The sequence below is a fragment of the Amblyomma maculatum genome, chromosome 8 (assembly GCF_055883805.1).
Source record: "Amblyomma maculatum isolate TAMU_Amacu chromosome 8, ASM5588380v1, whole genome shotgun sequence".
NCBI lineage: Eukaryota > Metazoa > Arthropoda > Arachnida > Ixodida > Ixodidae > Amblyomma > Amblyomma maculatum.
This window is the reverse complement of record NC_139351.1, coordinates 87,298,861-87,318,018: the sequence shown is the minus strand read 5'-3', so window position 1 is coordinate 87,318,018 and position 19,158 is coordinate 87,298,861. Positions and strand designations below refer to the sequence as shown.

Genomic DNA, 19,158 nt, shown 5'->3' with positions numbered 1-19,158 from the left:
CCACAAGAGCCGTTGTCAACCACCGAAGCGGTGGCAGGAGCAATGACGGCCTACAACAGACAAAAATTATGTGGCAGGCGAGCCCCCGCCGGAAGCGATGGTGTCCTATCTATTCCAGCCCCACCAGAGCCAGGATCAGCCACCCTCCTCCCCCGTAGAGCCACGCGTGGTGGGTCTATGTGGTGTTGGGTGGGACCGTGAATGTAATAACAGGAAGTGGACGCTGAACAATCAGTTAATCGGAAACCTATGTGATTATTTAGGGACTTGTTTGCAATCTTCCTTCTAGTTTTCTCCTTCTCCCCGCTCCCTTTTCAAAAACTATGCCTGATGGCAAACTCCACGAATAACAAACAAAAAAAGAAGACTTCGCACTTTCGTTTCAGTATTCCCGCAGAAACATAATTTTGTAATGGCATGTGAGCTGGACATATATACCTCATTCTCAGCACGGTAAATTCTACAGCTCCCCAAATTTGCTTGACATCAAAACGAACGTCATTGTCTGCGTACGTTTTAATCTGATTGTTTAAAAGAAAGAGGACAATCAACAATAATAGTTAATAAATGGTCCACAGGAAGGGAAAGGCGCAGTATCTGTTACACTTCTCTCTGGGCACCTCACCAGCGCTGTAAGGGAAGGAAGGAATGTAGGATTGAAAGTGGAAAGAGAGAAAAGGGAGCCGTAGTGGAGGGCTGCAGAGTAATTTCGACCACCTGGAAATCTAACGTGCGTTGACATAGCACAGCACACGGACGAATAATAATAATAATAATAATAATAATAATAATAATAATAATAATAATAATAATAATAATAATAATAATAATAATAATAATAATAATAATAATAATAATAATAATAATAATCAATCAATCTTTATTTATTGTGCGCAGGAACAACCATGTGGTCTTTGTGCTGCAGCACAAAAAAAAAAAATGAAAAAGCACAAACATGTTTACACACACAGAGAGAACACAAAAAAAAGAAATAAATAATACATGAAATGAAACTGAGACGAAAAGTATCACGGAAATTAAGCATAATAATAATAATTGGTTCACAGGAAGGGAAAGGCGCAGTATCTGTCACACTTGCTCTGTGGACACCTGAACCGCATCGTAAGGGAAGGGATGAAGGTGGGAGTGAAAGTGTAAAGAGAGAAAGGGGGGCCGTAGTGGAGGGCTACGGAGACCACCTGGGGATCTTTAACGTGCGCTGACATCGCATAGCACACGGACGCCACGAAACCGTTTCGCCTCCATCGAAACGCAGGGTCGAACCCGGGAACTCCGGGCAGTGGTCGGGCGTCTTACCACTGCACCACCCCTGCGCGGCCAGCACAAGGACGCCTCTTCCTTTTGCCTCCACCGAAAATCAGCTGCCGACAGTATGGATCGAACCCGGACACTCCGGCAAAGTAGTCGGGCATTTTAACTGCTACCCGCGGCTGGACAGGACTATCAATTAATGAAATACAAACTGAGTCGTAGAAATCGCCTGTCGTTGGGGCTCACACATAGAGAAGAAAAAAAAATCGAGAAAAGGGCTGCGACGTTAGTTAAACAATGGTGTAATTTGAAGGGATACAGGCGAAGCACATCCTTCAGTTATTTTTAGCAGTAAAAGGTTTGTGGCTGGCAAGTATATTAATGTTTACTTTGAGTAGAAGTGCTTTACTTGTGCTTTTACTGCTAAGCGAATATTTGATTTAAGAACATTCCCGGCGCTGTATTGAACGTGGTAAAGCTCATACTGAAAAGCACTGAATGTCACTATTTTGTTTTAATGAGAGCTGTAGCAGGGTTTAAGTAACATGACGCAATTGGAAGGTCGTATCGGCCGGTGATGGAGGCACCTGCACTTTTGTTGCTTTTTCTAGCTCACAAAGGCACTGTTCTGATGCGTCTTCTCCTAATGACTCGAAAGCGGATCCCCCGCCGGGGTGGTGCAGTGGTAAGACGCCCGACCATTGTGCCAGAGTACCCGGGTTCGAACCCGACCTCGGCGGCTGCGTTTCGATGGAGGCGAAACGAAGAGGCGTCTGTGTGCTGTGCGATGTCAGCGAACGCTAAAGATCCCCAGATGGTCGCAATTACTCCGAAGCCCTCCACAACGGCTCCTCTTCCTCTCTTTCCACTTTCACTCCCACCTTCCTCCCTTCCCTTACGGCGCGGTTGTGGTGTCCACAGAAACCAAGTGGGACAGTTACCTTGCCTTTCCCTTCCTATAAATTAAATTAATCAGCGGTACCCTATCGACAAAGTAGGCAGTGTTCAATATCCCTTTAAAACCTTTTTCAGTGTAAGACAAGACTACTCATATTTGTTTTATTTCGATAATTCATACGACTCATATTAGGTTTAAAAGGCACTTCCTTCATATAACAGTAGGTTTTATGCAAGTTCGACGAACAAGTTCCTGCACTGAAGTACTTACAAAGAACTTGGATTACAGCCTTCATCTTGAAACTATCCCTAAGTCTCCACGAAGACGCCTCGTTTCGGGTACAGGGTGGAATATGAGCGTCGTAATGACAATCTCGCCTTGTACATCCTTGTGCGAGTGCGCGGCGTAATGACTGCCAACGCTTCACGATGCTCGAATATCGGCTGAAGCTCAGAACGGCGAGTTCATCGCGTCGTAAACTTTGGGGGGAAAGGACGGAGCCAGAGCTATCTTCTTTCATAGCGAGTTTCCCGGAGCCACTCGTCCCGCTTAATGACTTTCTCGGCTCCTGCGCCATGAATTTGGCGCTTAGTGCCTGGGTAAAATGTCGTGCGAATGTTTAGATTAAAATAAAAGCGAATGAGAGCAGATTCAGAAGTATGCTAGGAACGTTTGTTGCACTCTTTGTTCCTGGTACTGCTGAACTTTCTGAACACTTGCGTAACTTCAGTTGGCTGGAAGTATATGTAGGTGAAATGTTGTGAACAGATCGAAGGGGTAAGTCTTTGCAAGATGCGGAGTTCAGCAGTGTTCTTATTCTTGATAGCGAAAAGTAGCGCATCGTTTATCCAATTCAGACAAGCGTTTGCACACTAGAAGTGTGACAGAAAGCGCAGTGTAAACGCATTATTTTGTTGTAGCCTACTGATCACATCGCTTGAAACTTCGAGTCGACGATTTCTATCCAATGCGCTTTTTCATTAGCAATATTTTTGAACCTGAGAGCAACTAACAAATGCAAGGTTTGTGAGACCACGTGCAGGTGGGAAGCAACTGTAACACATATAATTTGCTGTGAATTTATTTTAAATGTCTGAATTTCCAAAGCGTACGTAGCGAAACGATGCTGTTAAAGTGTGCTCTCTTCTCGCGACGAGCAATTATGCGGACATTGAAGGACGTTATTAATTCAGGCTAGACTAATAGAATGCCGCCATGTACAGCAAGTATGTAATTTGTACCAAACAGAACACTTTAGCGTCGAGCAGCAGCAGCATGGGGGTTAACAAGTGCTTCGCTGGCGCTTGGTTACTCAGTCTTGCCATAGATGAGGTGTGTGCTGTCGATCCGAGTTCGTAAACGCTTCCGCTCAGGCGTCCGACTGAGTGCGATCGTCGAGTCGACAGCCACTGAGAAGCTGCAGTGATGACAAAGCGTAATTTGCTGGTCGAGGCAGACGCCGGTGAAGAGCGAGAAGCTCGCATTGAGAGTAAGTATTATGACCGTGTAGTCACGCTTAACAATGGGATAAGTAGGTTTAACCTGGTTAGACCTCCGCAATTGTTTGGCACTGCGCAACGAAGTTTGCACCTAGATGAGGCAGATATGTGGCGCCCAATGAAATACGCGGAGTGTGGCTTCTGCTTACGTGCTTTTGGGGATCCGTACAAGTTTTCGTGCACACTTCAGGACAGCACAAAATGCACCGGAGGCAATGCTCTTTCATAATCATCGCCCATGTATTCGGATGTAAGCGCGATTACCAGTTTGTTCTGCAGTCTCCTGCTGCCATCCATAATTTTGCATGGTTTCTTTTTGCAATCGCGGAGGCCGTATTCACCGAGCATGTGCGTTTCAACAGCCCCCTCTCATCAGGTAGAAATAAACTTCCCCCAAAAAAGCCTTCCAATGAAAGATGAATAATTTGCTTTTTAAAGAAGAAAATGAGCGGAGTCAGTGAAATATGAGTTAGAATTCACGAAAGTTTTAAGCAACAACAGTCCCCTTTATGTTTTATACAGGCGCTATAATCTTCGCGTACTGCTTCCTTGGCCCAGTTGCGAAAAGTTTAGTTATTTTTTTGCACTACTTCCTCCATTTCTGCTATACTTCACCCGTGTATCAACCTTTGCAGACAGGCTGCGCTCGGCAGAGAGATGTTCTCTTCCGAGGACCAGGACACTCGGTGATTGCCCGGTTCCCTTCCGGAGGCTTTTCAGGCTATACCGAGGGCGAACACTCTTAAGATTGAATGGGAAAATTGGGCGAAACAAGTTCGAGGAACGTTCATCTCCCTGTCACATTTTTCAACCTCGTGGGAAAACGTTTGGTGCCACGAGTTTGACCAGAAAGCTGGACGTTGATTGTGCAATGTTTCGATATTATTTTTTTAAGGTTATATAAAGTGAATGAAGCCTCGGAGCTCACAAACTCATTTCCCTCTACCGAAAGGCATCCATCACTACCGGCTTTCGGTAACTCCTAAGCTCCCGCTAAGGCTACGGTCAACTTCGTAGACTGAATGAGTGTTAGGTTGTGTCACCACGAACTGTGGACAGAATGTCGCTCATGAGTGAGAACGAAATTAATAAAAAGTGCATTGCCCCGCCCGGATGGCGCAGTGGTTACGGCGCTCGACTACTGTGCCCAAGGACGCGGGATCGAATCTCGGTCTCGGCGGCTGCGTTTCGATGCGAAACGGAGTGGCGTCCGAGTGCTTTGCGATGTCAGTGCACGTTAAAGAACCCCAGGTGGTCGAAATTCCCGGAGTCCTCCACTACGGCGTCTCTCATAGCCTGAGTCGCTTTGGGACGTTAAACCCCGCAAACCAAACCAAACAAAAAGTGAATCGTGTACACGCCAGTAGTGGAACTACCACCCTTCCTTGCCCCAGCCGAGCCCATTACTCTAGGCCAGCTCCCTGCGAACTAGACCATAATCTTGCTAGTCTAACAAAGGTATATAGATGGACGCCGAGGAAAAAATTAAAGGGGGCGGTAGGAAGGAGGAGGGAAATGTCAAAGGCGGGCGCACGCTCGAAGTGCGCTTGCCCGCCGTGTGCACGTCGCCTTGTGGCCTCAGAGCTAAGGAACATAAGTGGAACTAGGAAAAAAAAAATATAAAAAACGCCAGAATCAAAATAATAGTAAAAATAAGAACACAAAACATTAAACAAAATTATAACTATACACAGTGATATAAAGTAAGGAATGTTCGAAACGCAACGAAATGTAAAGGAGCTCATAACGGAGCTAGCACGACACTTGCAATACTTTTCCATTTCTGCTTCTAATACTTAATTGCTCCCTATATAATTTTCTTTTTCATTTACAGACATCCTGCGTTTTCCAGAAAACGTAGAGCATGACGTTTTTTTTTTTTTTTTTATTTCAGAGCTTCTCTTCAGCATATAACCATTGTGTGATATATGAAGCCTGCCAAGTGACATGGCCGAGTGGACAGGAGATGCCAACTCTGATATGGGTTAGAGGTGTTAGATGGCGGATCTAACCACGGTTAGCCGTTGTACGATAGCCTGAAGCCATCTCGACCTAGACAAAAATTAAAATACTTCACGTGCGCTGCTGGCTTTCGAATCCCAGACGTCCTAACAGATCAGCGTCGCTGGCCACTGCTGTAAACCACCGAACTTTCACCACACTTCTTTCTCTTCCTTTAATGTATGAAACCTCATCACCACTGCTTGTTTCTAGCCTTCTAGACTATCTGGCCTTCTAGACTTTCTAGAATATGGGTTCTGCGAACCCATAGTCACACCATGATCCAGCGATCACTTTCCTTGCACAAGAAATTCTGGCGTAGAATGTTTTCATGTACGCCACCACACCAGCCGAACATCATACATGCTTAGCTGCCACTCTCTCGCGCTGTCCATTGAATGTCTTTACCTTCACCCCCAATCAGTAGTGCTCCAGGTGGCACAAGTCATTGAGCCAATGTTGCCATTATGTTGGCAATGCACTGGTCATATATTGAGCCGCACATGATCAACACAGTACAAATATTGGTTCAGTGATTCGTGCTGCCTAGAGTACAAAAAACCCAGAGCACACCGCTATCACATTGCCTTTTTAAGAGGCATTAAGCGGCCCCCAAAATTTATACGGCGCCACCACTAAGACCCACTGTGAGCATTTTCGCTCATGAATTCTCGCTTTGAAGCACTAGCGCTTCGAAAAAAAAAAAGTGAAAAGAAACCCGATTTGCTAGTACGCTTATTCTAAGTTCGTAGTGTCCCTAACCGCGTGAATTCCGTCGCAGTCTTTTTTTTTTTAAGAAACAGTGGGGCAATAGCCGTTGCTCCAAGGTGATAACTTGTAATGCACGCCATTATATCCTCAGCAGGTTCTTGTTATGTTTTGGGTAGAGCCACTGCACTTACGCTGCGCTGGCATTATTCTCAGGTATCCGCACAAATTGGCACACACACAAAAAAAATAATATTTAGTGTTGGTCGGCAGCGAGAGAAGTTTTACTTCTTTAATAGGATGTGCGCTAGACCATATCGTTTTGTTCCTTCACTTTGCGACCCTTGTACTCGCTTCAAGAGGCATCAAATGCTCAATGTGAGCCTTATCGTTAAATTTCTCGGTACTAACAAGCCAAATCCGCTTTGCCGTAAAGGATATACCTGTTCGACGTATATTAGAAGGTAAAACAGCCTTCTGTTTCCAAACAGAATATTTTCTTCAGAGATACATGTCCATCGGTGTAGAATCCGGCTTCATTTTCCTAGAGCTTCAGTTTACCGCAAAGTCGTTTACACTAAAGCCTGATATAGGGGATTAGAAACCTCTTGACCGAGCGAGAAATAGGCTTTACGAGAGAGCAATATAAAGCAATGTAAACATTAACATTGACAGTGCTTCTCTGAAGGAAACAATCTGTGGAATCAGAAAGGACAGCAAGGTAAACATGTATGGAGTTTCAGGTCCTGTATTCGTTTTGTTATTATAGTCGTTAGTGTTATGACCTACCTTCATTCCTTTTGCACCATACTCTCATGAGGACGACATTACGGCTATGGATGGGCGAGCTTTTGAGGGTCGTGAAAAATATTAAATCCTGCTCATTATTGCAGATATTTGATACCGAGATAAAGTGATTCCTTGTAAAAGAATTGTTGTAGTTTTTGTGCTACTACTCTATACGTTTTTTTCTGTGACGATGGCAGTCCACACCATAAGGCTTCTAAACATATAAAATAAACCTGTTGCTAATTATTACAAAAGAGAGAAAGTTTGTTTCGACCAGTCTCGTTGCATTGCAGCTGGAAGTGGATACAGGGGTTTTACGCTAAGCGCACTGCGTGTCGCCAAAGAGAGAGAACTCAGACTGCAAATTAGCGCCAAATATAACATTTTTCACTTATATTTTATTGCGTTAGTAATAGCTTCAACACAAACCCTCATAGCAATCATTTCTGTGGTTTTTCTTTCAGATTTATAATGCACAAAAACATATTTCTCCAAATAAATTTAAGGAGAAAAACTGAGTGCGCGAACTTTGCAGCACAGGCTTGCGAAGCTTCCATGTAAGTTCGCCCTTTGATTTTGCTAACAAACATTCGATAAACTCGATATGATGTTCCGGTCTGTTTCTTTCCTATATAGAAGTAAAAGCATTTCAACGCAGCATTCCAAATCATATCTCTTCTTACTGCAGCACATAGTCACTAACTTTCAGCTCTCTATCTTTAGGGTTCAATCTAATCTAGTACAAGTGTGCCCTCATAACTTGAAATGAACTCCACTTCCTCGCTAGTAATTTGATTGCTTGAACCCCCAGAATATCTTCATTTAACAGAAAGAGGAGTCTACAAGGTGCAGCTTTAACATCACCTTTCTGACTCTACTGCTATTGCAATTGACGCTCCATAGCGAGTGAACTCTTTTGAAGTCATCACAAAGAGAAAAAAAAAATTTAATCTCGCTGATAACTCATGAGCTATTTGCGTTTCGCGACTTGCCGGCGATTTGGGGTTTACGTGAAACAAAACTAAAATCGGCAAGCAAATACGGCGTTTTGCTGTTCGCAAAGCAAACGCGCACGTCTCTCTTGCACCTTTTCTTCTCTTTCACTGTCCCTTTTCTTAAGAGAAATAGAAGCACGTTTCGAATTGAAAGCGAAAGCGCTCGCAAAGTGAGAGCCTCAAAGATGCCGACACCATCACATTTGTGATCTTCCTGACAAAATTCCCATAAGTAAAACAACAGGTTTTTGGAGCAGAAGACAGAAAAAAATTAGTCGACAGGTCTTCATTTGTTCTTCAATTATAGAAAGTTTTAGCTATTTGAACAGGGAAACTTTGTTGATTTTTCCGGGAAACAGGCTACGTAAGCTCAGAAATTGAGAGTACTGCAGAACTTGTGCTGGAGCAATGCGAAATGCTGAGTGTTGCTGCTTATAATTTTGCAGAATGGTATCCTCGTTATAAGACTTTATCAGCTGACTTGATGACGTGATCACTTTCGGAAGTCGTTGTGGGGATGTGACTTATGTGCATTGATGACGTCATAATTGTTTTGCAAGTCGTGCGCTTTATAAAGTTGTCACGTGATTGATAACGTCATCACCTTTGTAAATCATCCTGGACATATGACTGCCACGTGACTGATATAACGTTTGTCAGTCATAAGGGTCATATGCCTTAATCACGGGACCTTATGACGAACGTTTTCTTGAAAGCCATCCTGCTCATGTGACTCTGTTACGTTATTTGATGACGTCATCCCGTTTATGCCTGTCGTCCCGGTCATATTACTTTCGCGTTACTTGACGGCGCCAGTGTTTGCAAATCATCCTGTTTAGTTGACTTTGTGGTGCGACTTGATAACATTGTCACCTCTTTACACAAGTAATCCTGGTCATGGTTGCTGTCATCGCCTTCTTATTTACTATATATGCACTATTTCAAAACTCACCTACGGCTTATGACTTTTTCATGACACTAATTAAATTATCCTTTTTAGGAGCCATCATTGTCATTAGAGTTAACATATGAATTGGGGAACTCATCAATTACTAGTTTTGGCATACTACGCTAACTTTTAGTACTTACCCTTGCCATAAAATGTTTTTGACACTAATGATGTCAGCAGTTGTGTAAATCGTTGTTGTGAGAATCCCATATGAATTATAGCTGTCACTCAATTACTACTACACACCTCATTAAATTCATGCTGTTCCTGAATCACACCCCCCCCCCCCTCCTTCGAATCTTGTGATCACATGATGGGAATGCAAGTTACGACATACTCCACACTTCGTTAAATTCATGCTTTTCGTCGATCACTTCTGTTTCCCCTCGAATAATGCGCCCGTGACGACGGGCTGCTTTTGGTGACCGCATTTTGCGGACAGCCTCAGGAGACAGACTCGGCATACTGCAGGTAACTTCCGGTGACAAAGTTTCGTCTCGTGAGCCATATATGGTTTTGCCTTAAAAGAGAATGGTTCGCCGACGTAAGTAATATAACAGGGCGGCGCACAATTCCATAGTTGCAGGTAAAGTTCTTGTCTTCTGAGGCTGTAATTTGCCACATCGGTCGTATCTGCCAGAATAATACGCACCGTAGGGATCATCGATTTTGTAATTAGCACCACAACCTCAATTATTGGTAATTTGCCACATCGGTCGTATCTGCCAGAATATTACGCACAGTAGGGATTATCGATTTTGTAAGTAGCACCACGACCTCAATTATAGGCGGAATTGTCGTTCGTATATTAGAAACGTTTTTGCGAATTTGAATTTTTTGAAGAATTTGAAAACAAGACGAACCTGCATAAGCAATATTTTTAATTGACAACCTCCAAATGACTATGGTTATAGCCGCTCAAACTGCCCTAACGTAGTTACTATCTTTTCATTTTTCACAGCTATACCATACAATGACATTAAGATGCTGAATCAATTATACGTGCTCTCTCTTTATGAATTTGGGCCATTTTAAATTGAAGCTTACTCTTTACTGGCACGGCAAGCTCAACGATGCGACGCTTCCAACTTACCGGATGGCATTTTATTGCATTGCTCTTTTCTGTCTTAACTGTCAGGCGTGTGACTTTCAGAACGTAGATTTGAAGATGCCATTCGGAGAATTTAGTTCAAGGCCTTGGATTTTCAATGTGCGCCCTGTGTGCCTGACCGTACCGACCAAGGGGCACTTATAAAACTGATTTGCTATTCTTCTCTTTTCTTTCCTTTCATTTCTGTCCCAAAGTGTCCCATCTTGGTAGAAGATTAATGTGGCAGAATCGAAATTCGGATAGTTATCCTTCCTGCTTCTTTGTTCTTCTGTTTCTCTGTCTTTAATCAGATGACAACCTCACATATAAGAGCGCACATATACGTATTACGCAGGATTTGCTGTGTTGCATAGGAGCCTCTTGTAAGAGGCTGTATAAAGAAAGATCTCTTCATACATGCTGAGCAATATAATATTCATAATGCTCTCCTAGACATTCCAGATAAGGTCCCTCAAGGCGATCTTTTTTTTGCATCCTGGTTAGGTACTTACCATGTGAGGGTCATATTTTTTTACTTATATACTTTTGTTTGCGTAGCAAGAGGTGGAGTAGGGGAATATATTCATTACAAAACTGGTCTCAAAACAAACAAAAAACTAGACTGAAAGAAAAAAAAATGTTTATAATGGCACCAGAGTTTCGTAATCTTCTCACAGAATTATCGACCCCTGATTCTCTTTTAGAGCGCACATACAAAGGCTCTTCAAAAGCAATAAAATGTTTGGAAGTGTGCGCTTTGCCAGGGTTGAGACCCTACGATTAACCCATATAAAGCTCCTAATAGAAGTAAATTGGGCAGTGGGAAAGAAACTGAAACAAGATGATCCAGAGGAGCAATATTTTCTAGGTTTGGTGGACGTCGGCCTGAAGAAGCAGAAATCTGAGCTTCGTGCAAAGTGGAAGCTATAACTAGCGCCAGCATTGAAACTTGTTCTAACTCAATTCATTCCTGTTATCTCTGTTAATTTGCAGCCCCCTAAAGTTGGCAGACATTTAAGCATTTTTGCTACAACAATTTGTTTTTGTATATCGGGCATTAGGTGAACATTTCAAGCTTAACTTATGTCCCAACATTGTGGAAAAATGCATCTGTGCCACATCGACCATTCATATCCTCCTTTTTGTACTTGCATGCAAATTTCTCAGCGGGAAATTTGTTAGAGCTGCGGCTTGACCCAGGAAGTGATCAATCATGGGAAGTGTGGATTCTTTTATCGGAGTTTCTCTTCGCGTTTCATGCAGGCGTTTTCTTTGTCTTTGGGCCCTGTTTCGTGTGTGGTAGGAAAGCTGTATCACCAACACATCGTTGCAAATCGCTCTCTTTTTCAGATATGCAAAACAGACAAATTTTAGTGTTCTTTCCACGTGTTGTCAAGGCATGTGCAAGAATTATTTTAACAAAAGTCGGTCGGCTCAAAACGTTCTTTTCGGGTAGTTTTGTACTTTGAAACATTGGACAATTTCTCTGACTTACACTGAATACGCGCTTCCTGCAAATTTAGGAATAAGCCGATTCAATTTACAAACCCAATATCGAAACTTTAAAGCCTCTTAGTCTCTGTATATTTTATCCATTACCCCATTGTTTAGGAAGCTTTTTTTGTCTTTTTATTTTGCCTTAAGGCTCTAGCTGTAATTCGCGTTATTGATGCATTCATCTACATTGTGGACTATGAGGAACAGCACCTGGCACGCACGGCATGACATTATTAATTCTGTAATGCCCTTCCGGCACGCTAACTAAATAAAAAAATCTGCAACATATACGACTACACTAAGCAGCAAAGCAAGACTGGGAAGCGAGATGCTCGTGGTGAGATAATTATGAAGAAAACAATACCTCCCACTAAAGCCTTTATAATTATTATTTGTGGCTTTGCTCTCTGAAAAATGTGTAGTATAACATTGTTTCTTGTTTAACAGGGATAAACATTTAGGAAGCTTTAGTTGTCTGGTTCCCGACATTCGAAGTATGTTGTTACATTGTTCTCCATGGAAAGATTCCAAAATAAGAAAAATAGTTGGCCCTAAAAATTACCCCTAATGAATCCCTGCGGGCCAGCCTTTTGGCGAGTAATAAATCTAGTATACCACGTTCACGTGTTCAGCTCACAAATGGTCGATCAAGTGACACTTTGACGTTTTATGCTAAGCGTACGACGCTGCCAATGTCAGAAGTCCTGCAGTCATTTTCGGGTATAATGTTAAATCTCGTCATTTTCAGCAGGAACAAGATGACTGCAAAGCCTCTTGAATCGCGGAGCCTCAAGTGATGCCCTGTGTGCCTTGAGGAAGCAACTATTCTGTACTGTAATGTGGTTCCAGAACGCTGTTTGACAATTAATTCATTTTATATTATAATTATTTATATTATTAATTTCATATTAATAATTATTTTAATATTATAAAGCGTGTCCTCGTTATAACATTAGTTGAAGCTAGAGAAGCAAGTTAGAATAACTTGCGGAAGAACAGAAAGCTGGGCGAGTTGGTTGTTATCCAATATTTAAGGGCGAGAAAAAAAAACAGGACGCTAATACACACAACGCAAGCGCTGACGTTCAAAGGAAGATTTAATATAACAAAGGACATTTATACATATTCCAGCCAAAATACACAAATAAGCCTACTTATCCTGTCTTAATCTTCCTGGAACGACTTCTCAAAAAAGGCAATATCACGTTTAATCAGGACAGTGCGACAACGGGATTATGTATAAATCTCGTTTGTAATAATAAATCTTCAGTTGAAAGTCAGCGCTCGTGTTGTTGTGTGTGTTAACGTCCCGTTTGTTTTTTTTCGCGCTGTTAAATAATGAATAACTTGTGGAGACTTGATACGATGTGTGTTTGATACGTATTCCATTCCTAGTTTCAGTAGTTTTTTCATGCCCACAGTGTAAGTCACAGTGGCTGTTTTTCTAGAAGCAAACAATAAAACGGCGCAAACAAATTCTTAGTTGTAATGTCAGGCAAGCGCCTACGTAGCAACAATGATTTATGTGGTTGTTTTTTTGTTTTTTTTTTTGTTTGCGGACAAACCGTCACGCGTCGTGTACAATAAAAAAAAAAAAACGAAGTTAGTACCGAAGCAGACGAGACAAAAAGCGTTTCAAACACGCCTGACGAGGCCACATCACCTGTCGAGAAACATTGCTCTCTCAATTATCGCAAAAACCGTTAAAAATAAGGATGTAAACTAGACTGCATCTTTCACGGCATTTTGGAAGCAAAATCATGAAATAATGCATTAAGATCATTGCATGTACCCGAATCATAAGTAAAACAAAACAAAAGATAGCTTCTCTCTAGACAAAGATTACGTCGCAGGATCAGTTAAATGATTACATCAATATATAAGAACAACTAATTTTTGCTCGTGTACATAACAACGATATAAGAAGGCGTGTATCCCGAACAAAACACTAATGTGAACAAAGTAACAAGAATAAAGATAATGGTAGAAATTGTACTTATGATGAAAAAACAAAACAGTGCAAAATGATCAGCTACCTATATAAGGGACAAAATTCTTGGTTTCAGAATAAGGAAATCTACCGTGTTACTCATCAACTATTCATAGCTCAGCTGATCTGCCTAGACAATGGTAAATAGAAATTTTATTTATAATTATCACTCGAGGCCTTGTTTTTGTATTTATTCAGCTTTTAGCCAGCAACTGTACTTAATTTTCTGTTTTAGGTTACGAATTCGTGATAACAGGAATTGAGGTTCTTAAGTGCATGGATGCTTTGAGGTATTGCCTACGGCCCGGACGGGGGAGGAGACTGGTATGTGCGCGGGCAATTAAACAGAACCAATGTACATAACTAAATGGGAAGGTATATTGGGTGTCTACATGCCGCTTTGCAGCGAATAAAGATCAGCGCGAAAGGACTATTACAACGCCCACAATTTGGAGAGAGATTTTTGGCACTGTACGGTAAGACTCTTAACAAAATTACTGAAACTTCATCACCCGAAAAATGAATGGCGAATTAATACGCTTTATGGCACAGGCATGGCCCGGTTTTAACGCTACATTGGATTCAAATACCAGTTGGTCGAGGAAACAATAAAAAAAAAACAATGCTCGAGACAGATGACTAAAAATTATGCATATCTGCAACTCCTTGGTTTGTGTTCTATACTATGACTAACGAAATGCGACCACGAAATGATGTTCAATTATATCTATCTAGTCTAGCTGTATAATAAGCCGTGCATTTTTCGCTGCACAGTATTAATTCGAAAACATCTAGCAACAAACATGCTCCGGAGGATCCCATACGGATGAAGTAAAGAAACAGGTTGAAAATTCGAAAAGCTGAAAAACGTGCTCTCACAATTCCCTTTCCTCATTTCATAGGCCTACCAAAAGTGGCATACAGCAATTGTCGTACTCAGTTCATAGAACATTGTACTCCATTTTTCCCCGCATAAATTATAGGGGGCTGTTTAGAATTTCTATGTTAGTTATCAGTGATTGATTTACAACGAAACAATTTGCAGTTTACAAGAAAATCTTCACCAACGGGTACAGAAGTAGCGATAAGGGGGATAAGGATAGGGATAAGGGTAGATGGAGAATGCCTCAGTAATCTGCGATTTGCTGATGACATTGCCTTGCTAAGCAACTCGGGGGATGAACTGCAAATAATGATTGATGACCTAGACAGGAAAAGTAGAAAGGTAGGCTTGAAAATCAATATGCAGAAGACTAAGGTAATGTTCAACAGCCTCGGGAAGGAACAGCCGTTTACCTTAGGTAGCGAAATACTGGAAGTAGTAGGCGAATATGTCTACTTGGGACAGGTAGTAACCGCTGACCCGGACCACGAAAAGGAAATAACAAGAAGGATACGATTGGGATGGAGCGCATTTGGCAAGCACTCGCAGATTATGACTAGCAGCTTACCGGTATCGCTCAAGAGGAAAGTATACAACAGTTGCATCTTGCCTGTACTCACCTATGGGGCTGAAACGTAGAGGCTAACCAAGAGAGTTCTACTTAAGTTGAGGACAACCCAGAGGGCTATGGAACGAAAAATGGTAGGGGTAACATTAAGAGATAGAAAGCGTGCAGAGTGGATCAGAGAAATAACTCAAGTTACCGACATTCTAGTAGAAATTAACAAGAAGAAATGGACATGGGCAGGACATGTAGGGTGAAGAGAGGATAACCGATGGTCGCTGAGGGTAACAAACTGGATTCCAAGGGAAGGAAAGCGTAGCAGGGGGCGGCAGAAAGTTAGGTGGGCGGATGAGATTAAGAAGTTCGCAGGGGTCAAGTGGATGCAGCTAGCACAGAACCGGGTTAAGTGGAGAAATATGGGAGAGGCCTTCGCCCTGCAGTGGGTATAATCAGGCTGATGATGATGATGACAGAAGTAGCATGCATGCGCACTTGGACAATTACCGAAATGCTAGTTATTTTTCTAAATCCAACAATCACGGGATGTCCATATGTAAGGCTTAAAAATATGCACCATGCATGCACTTATGGAGATATTCTTGCAGTAGATCAGTACATGTACAGTAAATATGTCTAAGCAACTGCAATCGCGGACATGTGGGTTCCATACTGCTTTAACGATATTGATAAAACTTAAACAGGACGTTAGCTAAGCCGGAATCACTAATTCATGCTAGGCTGGCGGCATCAAACATCGCCAGCAACAGAGAAAATATTACAACTTGAGTGGATGGGCTGGCATGTTTCAGGCAGAGAAAACACAAATTCTTTAAAGTACGCCTTCATTACATTTCCGGGTTCATAATCGAGATATTACAGTTCGAGCGACACAAGCTTCGATTTGACTGTTGGCTGTGTAGTACGTAGCTGCCAGCGTTCGCAAAAAAAAAAAAAATTTAGAAAGATGGCCTGGTTTAAATATCCGTCAACATAGACCTTTCAGATATGTAAATTTCAAAAATCTTCCGTCACTCCGGCAGCGAACGTATAGTTCAGTCGTTCAGTCGTGTCCGACTCTTCGTGACCTTATGGACCATTTCACGCCACGCTTTCCGATCTCTCACTATCTTCCTAACATCACATAACTTCGTCTGCAGTGCCTCGAGGATGCCATCTAACCATCGCGTTCGCTGCCTACCCCTTCTCCGGCGACCCTCAACCTTTCCCAACATCAAATCTTTCTCCAGCGACTCCTCTCTTCTCATCAGATGACCAAAGTAGCTGAGCTTTAACTTTAGAGTTTGACCCTCCAATGAGCAGTCGGGGTTTATGGTCGACAATATCGACTGATTTGATCTTCTGGCAGTCCAAGGAACTCTCAAGAGTCTTCGCCAGCACCACAATTCAAACGCGTCAATTCTTCGGCGGTCAGCCTTTTTCACAGTCCAACTCTCGCATCTCAAAATAACGGCTTGAGAGGCTAGTTGGTGCATCATCGTATTCAGATATGTGGCGCAAACAAAGACAAACACAGGAGAAGATCCACAACACACGCGCACACTACCAACTGTAAGAAGAACCGGAAAACACTTCCTCTTCTACACTCAGGCACGTCTCAGCTTCTTCTTCTTCTCATCTCCCTCTTCTTTGCCAAGGGGAAAATGTCACACTCTTCCTCGCACACCATAACCTTGTCCAAACATGGCGGTGACCAATCTCTTCTTTCTTTTCTTCTATTCTTTCTCTTCTTTACCAAGGGGAAAGTGACACTTTCTTCCTCTCAGCCCAAAAAACATCGACCAAACATGACAGTCACAAATTCTATACTGTCTTGTAAATCCACACCACTGCATTGCCCAGTAACTCCTACCACACTGGACAGGTAAATATCACCACATAGTCACAAATCATACACTAAAAACACCACCACACAAATACAGCAAATACAGTATGACATGTCCATCTACACACCATAACTTAAGTAGTCCCTATCTATTGAGAAACTGTATCTTGCCAACATCTAAGAAGCCACGAGGCCCATGTACTTAAGGGGGAAAAAATTCTGCAAACTCCCATGGCCCCAAAAACGTAAGATGAGTCCAAGAATAACAACTTTAGGCCAAGAATAACAGCTTGAGGCCCGATAATAATCTCATTCTTTGCATAACTCAAGAGAATTGCTCAATAAAATTAAATTCTTTTCTACGTAAACTCAACGAAGCTTCACTAATGCATCTTTCATTCTTCTTCTGTATCCAATACGCCTCTAAAATTTCGCGTGCCATCTTATCCCGACTCTTGCCTAATATGTTTAACCTATTAAACAACGGCTCACACTTGCACTTTTGGCAGTGCAAGGCTAAATTTGACCCTTTGCCATTTTCTATGGACTTCTCATGTTCCCTCATTCTATCATTAATACATCTTCCTGTTTGCCCAATATATAGATTACCGCACGTCAGAGGAACCTCATAAATCACCCCCACCCGACATCCAATAAAACTCTTAACATGCTTCTTATCGCAATGCCCTTTGTTTTTTCTCCCTATTATTGCACATAACCCACCCAGTTTATTGGGGGCAGAAAACACAACTGGCACCTCAAACCTACTAGCCACCTTTTTCAGGCCGTGTGCAACTCTATGTATATAAGGGATCACTTGTGGTCGTTTATTCCTCAACATATCTGGCGATCTTTTTTTTTTTTCCCTTTCATTTTTTGAAGCAGACTCTGCCACCCCACATATAATCATACCCGGGAAACCAGCCGCATCAAGTCTTTGTAATTGATTATTAAAGCTTTCCTCTGCCATATGTACACATGATTTTAACAAGGCCGACTCCAAACAAAGGGAAGCTATCCCTCTTTTTATAGTCTTTGAATGGGCTGATCCATATGGAAGTAGCTCTTTTTTAGCCCTGGGAAAATATTTCCAACACACTTCGCCATTACAAATTTTTATATTTAAATCAAGAAACCGCAATTTGTTGTCCACCGGTAGCTCATGAGTAAACGTAAGCCCTTTTCCTTGTATCTTAAAAATAGAAAGCACACTTTCCACACTTTGACTCACTGCAGCGCCCTTATCCACAATGACTAAGAAATCGTCAACATATCTAAATATTTTAAAACCTGATCCATTAAGGGCTGTATAAATTGCTCTGTCAACACAGGATAAAAAGATGTTACATAGAACTGGGGCAACACATGACCCTATACAAATGCCCCTTCTCTGCACATACAAATCAGACCCAAACGATACAACAGTGGACTTAAGGTAAAACTCAAGTAGGGCTAGAAAATTGTCCACATTGACACCAGCAGAGTTCTGAAAGTCTATAGTCCCATTACTTTCAATGCATTCCCGCACCGATTCAAACAATTCTAAATGTGGCACCGAATAAAACAAATCCTCTACATCAACAGAAAAAAAGTACCCAAGATTGGTTTGATCTTTTAAAAAATTGATCACTTCAAAAGAATTCTTAGTAGAAAAGGGATCATGAACCGGCTGGACTCTTTGAAGAGAAGGCGACAATTGCAATTGAGAAAAATTTTGTTAAAGTGAAGAAGAGAGTTTGTAGAACAAGAGCTATTGCGTTATGTAATGATATGAAGCTAACCAGGTTGGCAAAAGGGATCAGTGAATGCAAGAAGGCCTGTTTGGATGTGTTCTTCACTGTTAAGACTCATAAACCGGACTCGCCTTTCAGATGTATTGTGTCTGAACGTGATGCGTGGCAGCATCAGATCAGCCGGTATCTTCTTAAACATTTAAAAGGTTTGGAGGTTCATGATCCCTTTGCTACTAAGAATTCTTTTGAAGTGATCAATTTTTTAAAAGATCAAACCAATCTTGGGTACTTTTTTTCTATTGATGTAGAGGATTTGTTTTATTCGGTGCCACATTTAGAATTGTTTGAATCGGTGCGGGAATGCATTGAAAGTAATGGGACTATAGACTTTCAGAACTCTGCTGGTGTCAATGTGGACAATTTTCTAGCCCTACTTGAGTTTTACC

At 41.9% G+C, this 19,158-nt stretch overlaps 1 protein-coding gene across 9 annotated transcripts in view; it reads left to right on the top strand.

Moving 5' to 3' along the window:
- Positions 1-19,158, top strand: part of LOC146181709 (inaD-like protein) — a 1,346,554-nt gene that overhangs the window by 730,303 nt on the left and 597,093 nt on the right. The window lies entirely within an intron of this gene.